This window comes from Pipistrellus hanaki, assembly GCF_964339955.1.
Source record: "Pipistrellus hanaki genome assembly, chromosome: 10".
Taxonomy (NCBI): domain Eukaryota; kingdom Metazoa; phylum Chordata; class Mammalia; order Chiroptera; family Vespertilionidae; genus Pipistrellus; species Pipistrellus hanaki.
In genome coordinates this window covers 50327242-50339540 of record NC_140512.1, presented here as the reverse complement: position 1 = coordinate 50339540, position 12299 = coordinate 50327242, and positions in this window count along the sequence as shown.

Below are 12299 nucleotides of genomic sequence, written 5' to 3'. Positions count from 1 at the left end.
AAAAGAGAAATGATGCAATTTACCTTTTTCTTTCATCTTCAGAATCATGTTATTTATTTTCATGTCTCCTTTTATGTCTTTCAATAAACTTTATTTTCCCTCTTTAAAAAAAAAAAGAATAATAAAGTGGACATAGCTCTACCAGATATTAAAACATAATATGAACTTAAAAGAAATAATTAATTAAATAAATACTCAGTGCCTGGCACTGTTTTAGAATCAGTAACTGAGATAGGATCTCTGTCCTCGTGGAAATAAATATTCTAGTGGAGGAGACAGATAATAAACAAGTAAATTAATGAGATAGTTTTGATAGTGTTTAATGCTAAAGAAGGATGTTACTTTAGTGAATGTTGTTGGAGGGAACAACATTAGCTAGGTAGGGCGGTCAAAGGCAGCCTCTCTGAAAGCAGAATATTTGAGTTGAGACTTGAATGAGGAGTCAGTGAGCCATTCAACCTTCTGTAGGGAGAGCATTCGAGGCAGAAGGAACAGCAGTGGCAAAGGTCAAGGCAGGTATAGGCTTGGCAAAGTCAGAGATTGGGTGGGCTCAACTACAATAGAAGCAATCTGTAAAACTCATGGCAAGTCCTGAGAAATAATATGGACTTGCTGAATGTGCTGCAGGAATGTTTTTTGGGGAGAGAAGAAAGTATGATGAAATATTACTGACAAACTTTTCAAATGTGGTCAGAACGATGCAGTGCTAAACTGGTGTTAACATCACACAGAAAGTCTACATGAGTATGAAGTTCAATTTTCCATTTCTCCTGCCTCTCTCAAGTTCTCATTTAGGTCAGGCGCCTCATGCAGATGCTCTGTTATGAACAGCTGAGAACCTTATAGTTAAACAATTTCAGGAACCCTGTTCTCCATCGTGCCCTGGTTAAACCCTTGAAAATCAATGCAGGTTATCAACACACAGTTTCCAGTAGCACCTGCAGCAGTCAAAGGCCAGAGCTGGGCCACAGAGGCAGCCTACAGGCCAGGTTGTGGGTATGGGTATGGGGGAGGGGTGGCCATGAATCTGGGAGGCCACAGCTTTTGGGCTGGATCAAGTCTGGTGCTAGAACTCCCTGGGTACTTCTGCTTCAAAGGATCTAGGTTTGCTGTAGAATGGGAGTAGGCTGGGCTTAAATAGCCTCAGCTGTGGGAGGCAAAGAACATCAGGGGACAGGAAATTATGCTCTGATCCTTCAGAAACTTCCATCCAAGGATTGGGTCGTGATGGCAGCAGCAGACTCAGAGGTTGGCTGGCTTAGCTGAGTGGAGACGAGCCATTTTTGGAAGATGATAAGTTAACTTATGTCAAACAGAGATGTTTAGTTCAGTATGAGGTGGATCCTGACTTACTGTAGATGCTTATTTGAGAACTTTATCTACTGGAAAGTTTGAATTTCTTCTTTGTGCTGCTTTAGGTGCCACTTTTTAGACTTAATGATCAAGAATGAGTTAACATTATTGCCTTAAATATGGAAACAAATGTATTGTTTAGACAAAACATTTTCAGTTGCAAAGTATGCTGTTTTTTTCCTTTTAGTAATCCATACCTCTGTGGATTCCCATGCCAGGCACCATTACTCACCTTTGGCAGTACCTGTATTTTAGGTCACATCTCTGGGTTGAAATGAATAGTCTCTGAAATATTAGCTTTGTAATCCTAAACCTGTAATAGAAAAGGCAAATGTCACACTGTCCCAAGAGGCAGCAAATGGACCCTTAGGGAACCACACTAGGCTGGATGGATGAAGAGACTGACTTAACTTGCAAAATCTGCCACATTGAATTGAGTTTGTGACACACCTAAACACCCCTTATAGGAAGAGCCAAAATTTTACTGAATTATTGAACTGCAACTTGCCTTCAAGGGCAGGCTTCAGTAAATTGTCAGTAATTATGACAGTCACAATATGGAGACAGAAGGAAGTCTAATCATGTGCATCAGAAATCACTTCCAAAAACATGCCTCTAGCAGGAAGGAAATTGATTTTTAAAGAGAGAGAGAAAAGGAATAAGGGGGGGTGGGAGAGAGAGAGAGAGAGAGAGAGAGAGAGAGAGAGAGAGAGAGAGAGAGAGAGAGAGAGAGAGAGAGAGAGATATATTTATCCATTCATTAGTTGATTCTTATATGTGCCCTGCCTGGGGATTAAACCTGAAAACTTGGTGTATTGGGACAATTCAATAACCAACTGAACTACCCAGCCAGAGCTGAGGGAACTGAATTTTTGATTCAATATTCATATATATAAAAGTCTGTATTTATAACATTCCTGACTATAATAATTCTGAAATGTTCTTCTTCATGTATACTCACTAAAGAATACATATATATGCTCTGGCTGGTGTGGCCTGGTTGTTTGAGGCATCATCCTATGCACCAAAGGGTTATAGGTTCAATTCCCAGTCAGATACATACCCAGGTTGCAGGTTCAATCCTCGGTTGGGGCATGTGTGAAAGGCAATTGATTGATGTTTCTCTTTCACATTGATGTTTCTCTCTCACACTGATCTCCCTCTCTCTCTCTCTCTCTCTCTCTCTCTCTCTCTCTCTCTCTCTCTCTCCTCTCTCTATCTCTCTCCTCTTCTTTTCTAAAATAAAAAAGTGGGGGGAACCAATACATATAGAGTTAAGAAACGATATTTTAGAAAACTGAAAGATAGGTGACTAGGAAATATAGAAGATGGTAAGTGTGTGTGTGTGTGTGTGTGTGTGTGTGTGTATGTGTGTAACTGGATAATTAACACCTATAATTCACTTTGTGAATAATTAACTCATTCCACAGTCTCTGAAGTAGTGCCTCATGCTATTGACTCTGGGTAATAACTCAGAGGAGGAGGACAAAGGATAACAGTGTGTCTCAGTGTCCATTAACACCTACCAATGCCCAAAGCCAAAGGGCTGTACTTGTCCTTTATGCCACTCCTTTCTTGATGTGACTTGCTTACCCATCCAATGCTGCAGGATAGAGGCAATGGGGAACTCTATTTCTTTGGAAAAGTTTCAAATGCTTAGGCCCCGCAGCAGGAATAATGATTTCAACATTGCTAGGTCCTCCAAGGTAGGTGGAAAAACTTAAATTATTTCTGCTAACTTTAACGACATTTACTAAGGGAAAAAGGAGGATAGCAATTCAAACTTCCACAAGCTATGTTTTCATAAAACATAAACTATTCAAAAGTCATAAAGTCTTATAAATGTTAATAAAAATAAAAATATCATATATCAATGTGTGCAACACATTTATATTTCTTTTCTATGACTTGAAGCATATTTCCATTTTAAAGATTATAGGACTTTATTCTTTCTTTTATTTATTTAATGTCATATCTTTTCAACCACAAATTATAATGCCCTTCTTATGAGAAAGTATGGTCTTTTATAATTTATTTTATTTATAGTAAAAATCCTGAACCATTTGTTAATTACTTTTTCCACTGAATTTGAGGAGAGTCCAATTGCAATGTATCTCCTTCTCCACTCTTCATAACATGGGACTGTGTTGATCCATTGTCTATATGGATTAGGAGCTAGTGTAATAAAAATGCATGTTATAGATATGACTTCATTGCTAAAAGCAAATTCTTAACTGGCATGATGTGGGATATCCTTATCAGGGAGACCTATACATATTAACCACAGGGGAGCAGGACATAAGAAAGAGTTGGGGAGAAAAAGGATAATAATGGATAATAATTCCACTGTTTTATAGATTGAAAGATTTTATATAATTTCATCTGATCAAACTATGCTGCTAAGTTAATTTTATTGTGTCATTTTGCAGAAGTGGAAATGAAACAGGAAGAGTTTCTGAGGCTTTCTAAGGCTGCATGGACTACAGGTGGAGAAGCTGAGTGCCCATTGGGGTTTGGGGCCCATACTGTTTAGAAAAACTGGGACCAGACACGCACACTGTGGTGAGAACAGAAGTTGGGTTTGTTAAAGTCCCAGGTTCAAACATCCATCATTTAGTGAAAGCATTACCGAAAAAGCTCAAATCAAGGAGTACTTACCAAGGTAAATTTGTTCAAAGAATTTTCAGAATGAGAGATCAGGGTGTGGCTTCCTCTTCCTCAGTTCAGGCTTGAGGATGAGTTCTGGGGAGATCACTCAGAAAGAATCTTGCTTCTTTAAAGACCTGAGAGCCAGAAGAGGTACTTTTAGGCCAGAGAGGGAGAGGGCTAAGGAGGGAGGAAGAAAAACTGGAAGTGCAATGAAAGTCATTGTGTTCATATCAGGGTTTCTCAATCTTGGCATTTCTGACATCTTGGGTGGGATAATTCTATGTTGTGGGAAACTGTCTTGTGCACTGTACGGTGTTTAGCAACATTTTTTGGCCTCTACCCCATAGACATCCATAGCATTGCCTCTCTCCCTCCAACCTGGGCAACCAAAATGTCTCCAGACATTGCCAAGTGTTCTCAAAGGAGCAAAATCACCCTGGGTGAGAACCATTATTTAAGGAGGATCAAGCTGAATTAAGTAACCAATATATATATTGGTATACTGCATGTTTACCAACTGCATATGGATTGCATCTCAACATGTTTTTTTCTCACACGGTTGTATTTTTATTTTTTGTTAATCCTCACCTGATATTTTTTCACTGATTTTTAGAGAGTGAATTGAAGGGGAGATAGAGAGATAGAAACATTGATGTGAGAGAGATACATGATTGGTTGCCTTCCATAGTTGTTGGCATTGCACCTGCAACTGAGGTATATGCCTTTGATGGAATCGAACCCACAGCCTTCCAGTCCCCAGGCTGACGCCCTATCCACTGAGTCAAACCAGCGAGGGGTGTTAAGTATTTTTAAAGCAATGAGATCAGCTTGCCAAATGAATGCTTACAGAGAAAACTTTTATAGATGTGCAGTTTTGGGGGAAAATAAAAGGAGAGATTATGATCTCATGATAAAAGACTAGAGAAAAATTCCACATTCTTGAGATAGTGCCAATAGAATATAACCTGAAGCAGAAATTTAACAAGGCTCCTTCTTTTGAATCACATGTAGGTATGCAAAATGGCATAATCTTTTTGGAGGACCATTTGACCTTGACCTTGGTGCCAAGGATTCTGTGTCTGGCATGTAGAGGAGCCTCTACGTCATGTTAAGTTCACTGGTACCAAATCACAAGGGCCCAGAGCTGTCCTTTGTGAAGCTTCTCATGAGAGAAACTGTCATGATTATTTCCTAGAAAAATAAAATAAAAATAACACAAACAAAACTTTTTTAAACATCTTCCAAGAGATCATGAACAGCGACAACTTAATTCTTAAAGGGCAAGAGGCCTGTAATATCCCTGCTTCTGAGGTTGGAAGAGTACAAGGCTTGGTGAAGAAATAGAATATGCAATTTATGATTTTCTCATGGAGGAAAATCCATCTGTGGAAAAATAATAATGCAAATAAATCAGTCAAATAACCAGTATTTGACCAATATTTCATTCCAGCTCCAGGAATACCATTTCAACCTAAGAAGGAATATAATGAGGGATGTAAATCCTTGAGAAAACTTCACCTCTGGAATGTACTGAATTTTTAATGTATGGATTAAAAACACCATGCTTATCATGCAGATATTACCAACGACCACTTTAGTGGACTTTAGCTATCCAGCCTTGGCATGCTCATCTTATGTTTTGGAAATTCCCTTTCTAATGCATCTTGGAAGGAGTCAGGCCTTCTCACAATGGTAGAAGGAGAAAATTTGCCAAATCCTTGCTGTTCTGGCATTTTTCTGAGACTGAGAATCTGTCAGTCATATGGTGACAGCTGAGAACCTAGAGCCATAGCTTAAGACTTGAATTCTGTGGTGTGCTGGTGACACCAAAGGAAGACTGAGGTCCGCAGGGCAGTGGGCCATCTGTGGCCTCTGAGCCTGGCAGTGTCAGTGGTATAAGCCATAACATCAGAGGTTCAAGGGTGACAATGGCAGTAATGGGACAGAAGGTGACTGGAGGTCTCACCAGACAGGTGACCCAAGGTCACGCAGCTGATAACTGGCAGAGTTGGGAATCGACTGTTGTTCTAGGGACCTTTTGCTGCACCACCTTTAAATGAACAAACACATGCACAAAAGATTGTTCTAAGAACCTCCCTGCTTTTCTCTTTTTCATTTTTTAAATTTTGCACTGTTTTATTTTTATTTTTAATATATCTTTATTGATTCCAGAGAGAAAGAGAGAGAGATAGAAACATCAGTGATGAGACAGACTCATTGATCGGCTGCCTTGTGCATGTCCCCCACTGGGGATCAAGCCCGGGCATGTGTCCTCACACAGAGTTGAACAGTGACCTCCTGGTTCATAGGTCAATGCTCAGCCACTGAGCCATGCCAGCCAGGCTGGACAGGGAACATTCTAAGACTTCAAAGCCAGATTTTTATTTTGCGAATAAAGATCACTGATATCCTTTCTGCCTGGCCTTTCATTAGGTCCATAAAGGGAGTACTTTGGCCTACAGATAACTGTTTGCACAAGGCAAATGTCTGGGATATAGCCAGAATAAGAGGCATACCACAAATAACAGCAGACTTTGAGTAAGGAAATTCTGAGAATATAGTTCAGGACTACTGTAAAATCAGAGGACATGGGTGTGAGGCACCCAAACACGTGGATCAGATGTAGGGCTGAATACTATTGGTGTAAATGAAACAGCATTTTCTAAACATATTTTTTTTTTCAGACATGACGAAGATATATTGAGGAAAGAAATTCAATTATATGTTAGCATTAAAATGAACACATATACATTTTATTTTTAAGAAACCCTTGGATTAAAATCTACATTTAAAACTATTATAATAGAATGTATCTAACTATATAAAATATTACAGTGATTGGTAATCTTACTTCGATCATAGACTGTATAGCCTTCATTATGGTTTAAGCAGTAATGAGAATTTAAGGCCCTATGCTTTAAAAATTTACTTTATTTTTTTCTGTGACTCTGCTTCTATTTTCTAATCTATGACTGATACTGAGAATTTTACTAAGGTCATTTATGATCATATAATTTAATTCTCCACATTTCTCTGAAACCTAATGAAAACAAATATTTCTGAAAAAGCAATTAGTTATTTCAGTGCTTATTACATGCTCCATATATATAATAAAAGTTGAGTGCTTTATGTTACAGAAGTTAATCTGAACTCATTCATAACTAAGTATATTAACTCTGTACTAGTTAGAACAAGTAAAGTAAAACGATAGGAACATTAAGATTTAAACAGTTTTACTGTATGTTTGGAAAACTATGAAAATTAACATTTGAAAATTCCTTCTGTTGACACTTTGTATCATTTAATAAAAAAGATGGAAATAGAAAATATTCCAGATGGTTCAAAGTTATGAATAAAGTGGAAATTTATAACAGCAAACACAAAGCATAATAGTAATAACATTTGCACAGGATTTTGAGAAATATTTATTTTAAATATTTATTGTTGACAGTATTACAGATGACCCTCTTTTTGCCCCCCTCCACCCAGTTTCTGCCCTACCCCAGGCCTTCACAATCCTACTGTCTGTGTCCATAGTAATGCATATAAGCATATAAGATCCCTGGCCAATCCCTTCTTGTCCCTCCTCCCCCTTCTCTCTGAGATTTGTCAGTCTGTTCCATGTTTCCATGCCTCTGATTCTGTTTTATTCATCAGTTTATTTTGTTCATATTTTTGTTAATTCATTTTGATTCAATTATTGATAGGTATGTATATATTACCATTTTATTGTTCATGTTTTTTCTTCCTCTGCTTCTTTCTTTCTCCTCCTCCTCCTCTTCCTCTTCTTCTTCTCCTCCTCCTTCTCCTTCTCCTCCTTCTCCTTTTCCTTCTCCTTCTCCTTCATCTTCTCCTACTTCTCCTCTTCTTCCTCCTCTTCTGCTCACTCTTCCTCCTCTTCCTCCCTCTCCTCCTTCTCCTCCTCCTCAGCCCCCTCGTCCTCAGCCTCTGCTTTCTCTTCCTCCTCCTCTTCTTAATGAATACTTTTCAACAATTCATGTATTACTGGTTTGGTGGTGAACTCCTTTAGCTTTTTCTTGTCGGCGAAGCTCTTTATCTGACCTTCAATTCTAAAGGACAGGGTTGCTGAATAAGAAAGTTCTGAGAATTTAGTTCAGGACTAGTGTAAAATCAGAAGAAATGGGTGTGAGGCACCTAAACACGTGGGTCACATGTAGGACTGGGAAGAACTCTGCTAGTGTAATTTTTTTTTTCTTCTTTTTTTCCCTTTTTTACTTACATTAAATACATCGGTAAATCAGCAGTCGCATTCTGTTACCACGATGGTTATGTTGGAAGAGTAAGGGGGGGAAAGGCAAATGCTTTCTTAAAAGAAATAAAGGGACCCCCCCCCCCAAAAAAAAAAAAATGATAGAAGGAAAAAATGAAGAGCTGGGAAATAAAAACTAAGATCCCTAAGCCCAAGAGAGCTCAAAGGAAAGCAGAGAGCTGGTAGGGAGGAGAAGGAAGGCAGCAGATAGGCCCAGGAGTTAAGGCCAATCCTGTCCCTAAAGGGGCTGGGGAGGGGAGAAGCCTGCAGAAATGGTTTCCCAGCCCCAAGGCAATGAAACACCCTCACTCCTGCTCCCCGGGGAACGCTGCACAGAGAAAGAACTTCACTTCAAAGACTTAAGAGAGCCGTCCTAGTTCTTCCACTTTTAAGAATGCACGGGGTGCTGTTGGGGGCTGGTGAGGTGCTGGCAAAGGAAGACAAAATGCGTATGTATTTGAGGGCCATGGGAACTAAGGCTGCCCCTGGAAAAGGAAGGGAATTGAAGCCTAAGTGGAAGAACCCAAGCTGGGTCCTTTAGAATCTCAGCCTCAGGGATTTCTCTCTGCTAGTGTAATTTAAACACCATTTTCTAAATGTAATTTCTTTCAGACATGAAGAAGATACAGAGAGAAAAGAAATTCAATTATATATTAGTATCAAAATGAACACATATGCATTTTATTTTTAAGAAACGCTTGAATTAAAATGCACATTTAAAACTATTATAATAGAGTGCATCTAACTGATTAAAATATTACAAAATGTGATTGATAATCTTACTTCAATAATGGACTGTGTAATCTTGTTTGTAGGTCCTTGCTATTCATCACTGAATATTTCTTGCCACTCCCTTCTGGCCTCCAAAGCATCTGTTGAGAAATCAGCTGACAGTCATGTGGGCACTCCCTTATAGATGAATAACTACTTTTCTCTTGCTGCTTTTAAGATTCTCTCTTTTTCTTTAACCTTTGACATTTTAATTATGATGTGTTTTGGTGTGGGCCTCTTTGGGTTCCTCTTGTTTGGGACTCTGTGCTTTCTGGACTTGTAAGTCTATTTTTGTTTTTCACCAGATAGGGGAAGTTTTCTGTCATTATTTCTTCAAGTAGGTTTTAAATATCTTGCTCTCTCTTCTTCTTCTTGGAACCCCATAATGTGAATGTTATTACACTTGAAGTTGTCCCTGAGGCTCCTTACACTATCTTTATATTTTGGGATTCTTTCTTCTTTTTGCTCTTCTGATTGGGTGTTTTTTTGTTTTTGTTTTTTGGCTTCCTCATACTTCAAATCCTTGATTTGCTTCTCAGAATTCTCTACTGTTGAACCCCTATAAATTATTATTTTTTGGTTAGTGTATGCTTAATTTCTGACCTATCCTTTTTATGTCTTCGACATTCTCACTAAGATCCTTGAAAGTTTCACGAAGTTCCTTGAAGTTCTCATTAAGTCCCTGAAAGCTCTTATAAAGATCCTTGAGCAACCTTATAACCATTGTTTTGAACTCTGTATCCAGTAGCTTTCTTGCTTCCATTTCTTTCATTTGTAACATGTTTCTTTTTCTCTGCATTTGGCTACTCTTCTGATTGGGTGTTTTTTTCTTCCCCATATTCCAAATCCTTGCTCTACCTTTGAATCCCAATAAAGTATTCTTTATTTTACTTAGTGTATGCTTAATTTCTGACTGGTCCTTTTTTATGTCTTTGAAATTCTAAGATCCTTAAAGCCCTTGCTGGTTTGGCTCAGTTGATAGAGTGTTTGTGTAGGATCCCAGGCTTGATTCTGGTCAAGAGTGCATATTTCTCATTTGCAGGCTCAATCCCTAGCCTGTTAGGGCACATACAGAGACAATCAATAAATGTCTCTCATAATTGATGTTTCTATTTCTCTCTCTCTTTCTCCCTTACTCTCTGAAATAAATAAAAATATATTTAAAATACAGGCAGTCCTCAGGTTACATTGGACTTGACATACATCATTTCGTGGCTATGTCGCCATCTCCCATTTATTTATATGTATATAAAAGTTCTGTCATTTTAATATGTATACATATGTGCTTTACGTTTTTTATTACTTATTTACCACAAGTAAAGGTCAGGAATTGTTATTTCTTTAAAAATTTTTTTACTGTTTCACTTCATAACTGCTGTGTATGTGCTCCATGTGAATGACATAGGTGCGTTCTGACTTACAGTGAAAATCGCGTTACATCGCACCATAGGAACAGATCTCCAACATAACCCGAGGACCTACTGTAATCCCTGAAGGTTCACTAAGTTCCTTGAAGTTCTCATTAAGATCATTGAACAACATTATAACCATTTGGTCTCTGTACCTAGTAGTTTGCTTTTTTCCTTTTCATTTAGTTCTTTTTCTGGAGATTTCTTCTGTTGTTTCATTTGTGACATGGTTCTTTGTCTCTGCATTTTGGCTACTTCCCTGTGTTTGTTTCTATGTATTAGGTAGAGCTGTGATGTCTTCTGGAATCGGTAGAGTGGCCTTGTGTAGTAGGTGTCCTTTAGGGCTCAGTGGTTCAGTCTCTCCGGTCAGTGCCTGAGCTGGGCACTCTACATGTGCCCCTGTGTAGATTGTGTGCACATTCTTGTTGTAGTTGAACTTTGATTGCCATTGGTTTCACTGAGAGGAATGGACCTCCAGCCAATTGCCTGTGAGGAGCACCTGGGAATACAGAACTATAGTGAAAGAGCTGCTGTTCAGGAGACACCTCTGTGGAGCAGGACTTGCTTCAGTGGAGCTTTAGTGTTCACTAAGTCTTCCCCTTGAGTGTTGCTTGTGGATGAGTAAAGTTGTAATCTGATATGATCTGAAGCTGTCCACTGAGTGCATTGGCTCTGGGGCCTCCTGGGAGGTGCAAAGTCAGTGACTGCCTCAGGCCACCCAGGAGGAGCTACAGAGAGATCTGCAGATAGCTGCTACTTGTACCCAGGCAAGGCCACACTTTCTTAGGCCTCTTATTATAGGTATAGGGCATGTTGACACCAGCTTCTGTTTATTTGCGTGATTTTAGGAAAGTCTGAAGCCTTAGCCAGGACAGGCCCATTCATATGGAAAAGCAGCTGCAATTCGGTGGGGCTGCAAATTGGATGGTGTGGGGTCTCAGGGAATCACCAGGGTGGAGCAAACAATGTGAGCCCGGCTGATGGAAACTCAGATATGGCTGCAAATCAGCTCTGCTACGGGGGAGGTCTCGGCATAGGAACAATGACCCTTATGAGCACCCTAAGAGAAAGCTGTCCCCTGAGTAATTGCTTCAATGCCAGACAATCCGGTTCTTCACTATATGTCCCTGGCTTCCCCAGGGCTGTTGCCTAGTGCAGGAAATCAGAGGGAACAAGTCAGCATAGGTTCATGTGCTGGGCCTTTGAAAGGAACTTCCTGGGTCTCCAGCGGCCTCAGTGTCACTCAGCCCACAATCCCCACTGATTTTTATAGCCAAAAGTATAGGGACTTCTCTTCCCAGCTCTGGTACCCTGGGCTGGCAGTTTGGTGTGGGGCTGGGACTTCTTGCTCCTCATAGGAGGCCTCCACAGACAAGATATTCCTCCCATTTGAAAAATAACATACCTCACGTGGGTTGAACCAGTCCATTCTGTGCCTCCACCTCTCCTACCAGTTTTCATGTGCTTTCTTCTTTACTTATCTAGTTGTAAGACTTCTATGCAGACTAATTTCAGCCTTTTCTGAATGATGGTTGTTCTGTATTTTAGTTGTAATTTTGATGTGGTTCTGGGAGGCAGCAAGTACCAGCATTTACCTAAGCCACCATATTGTTCCTCTATTATTTCTTAATAGCCCTTTGCACTCCGAACCATTCTGGACATTGGCTACCAGCTACTCGACGCTACTTTGCGGCAGAAACATGCATTTACAGACCCTCGTATTATTTAGTATAATTTTGGAACCAAGTAACGTATTATAATGATATTGGACTTATATGAATTAGGTGACATCGAGGAATGTATATTTGCAAAAAAACCAATATTTTATTGTTTATAATTTTGTACAG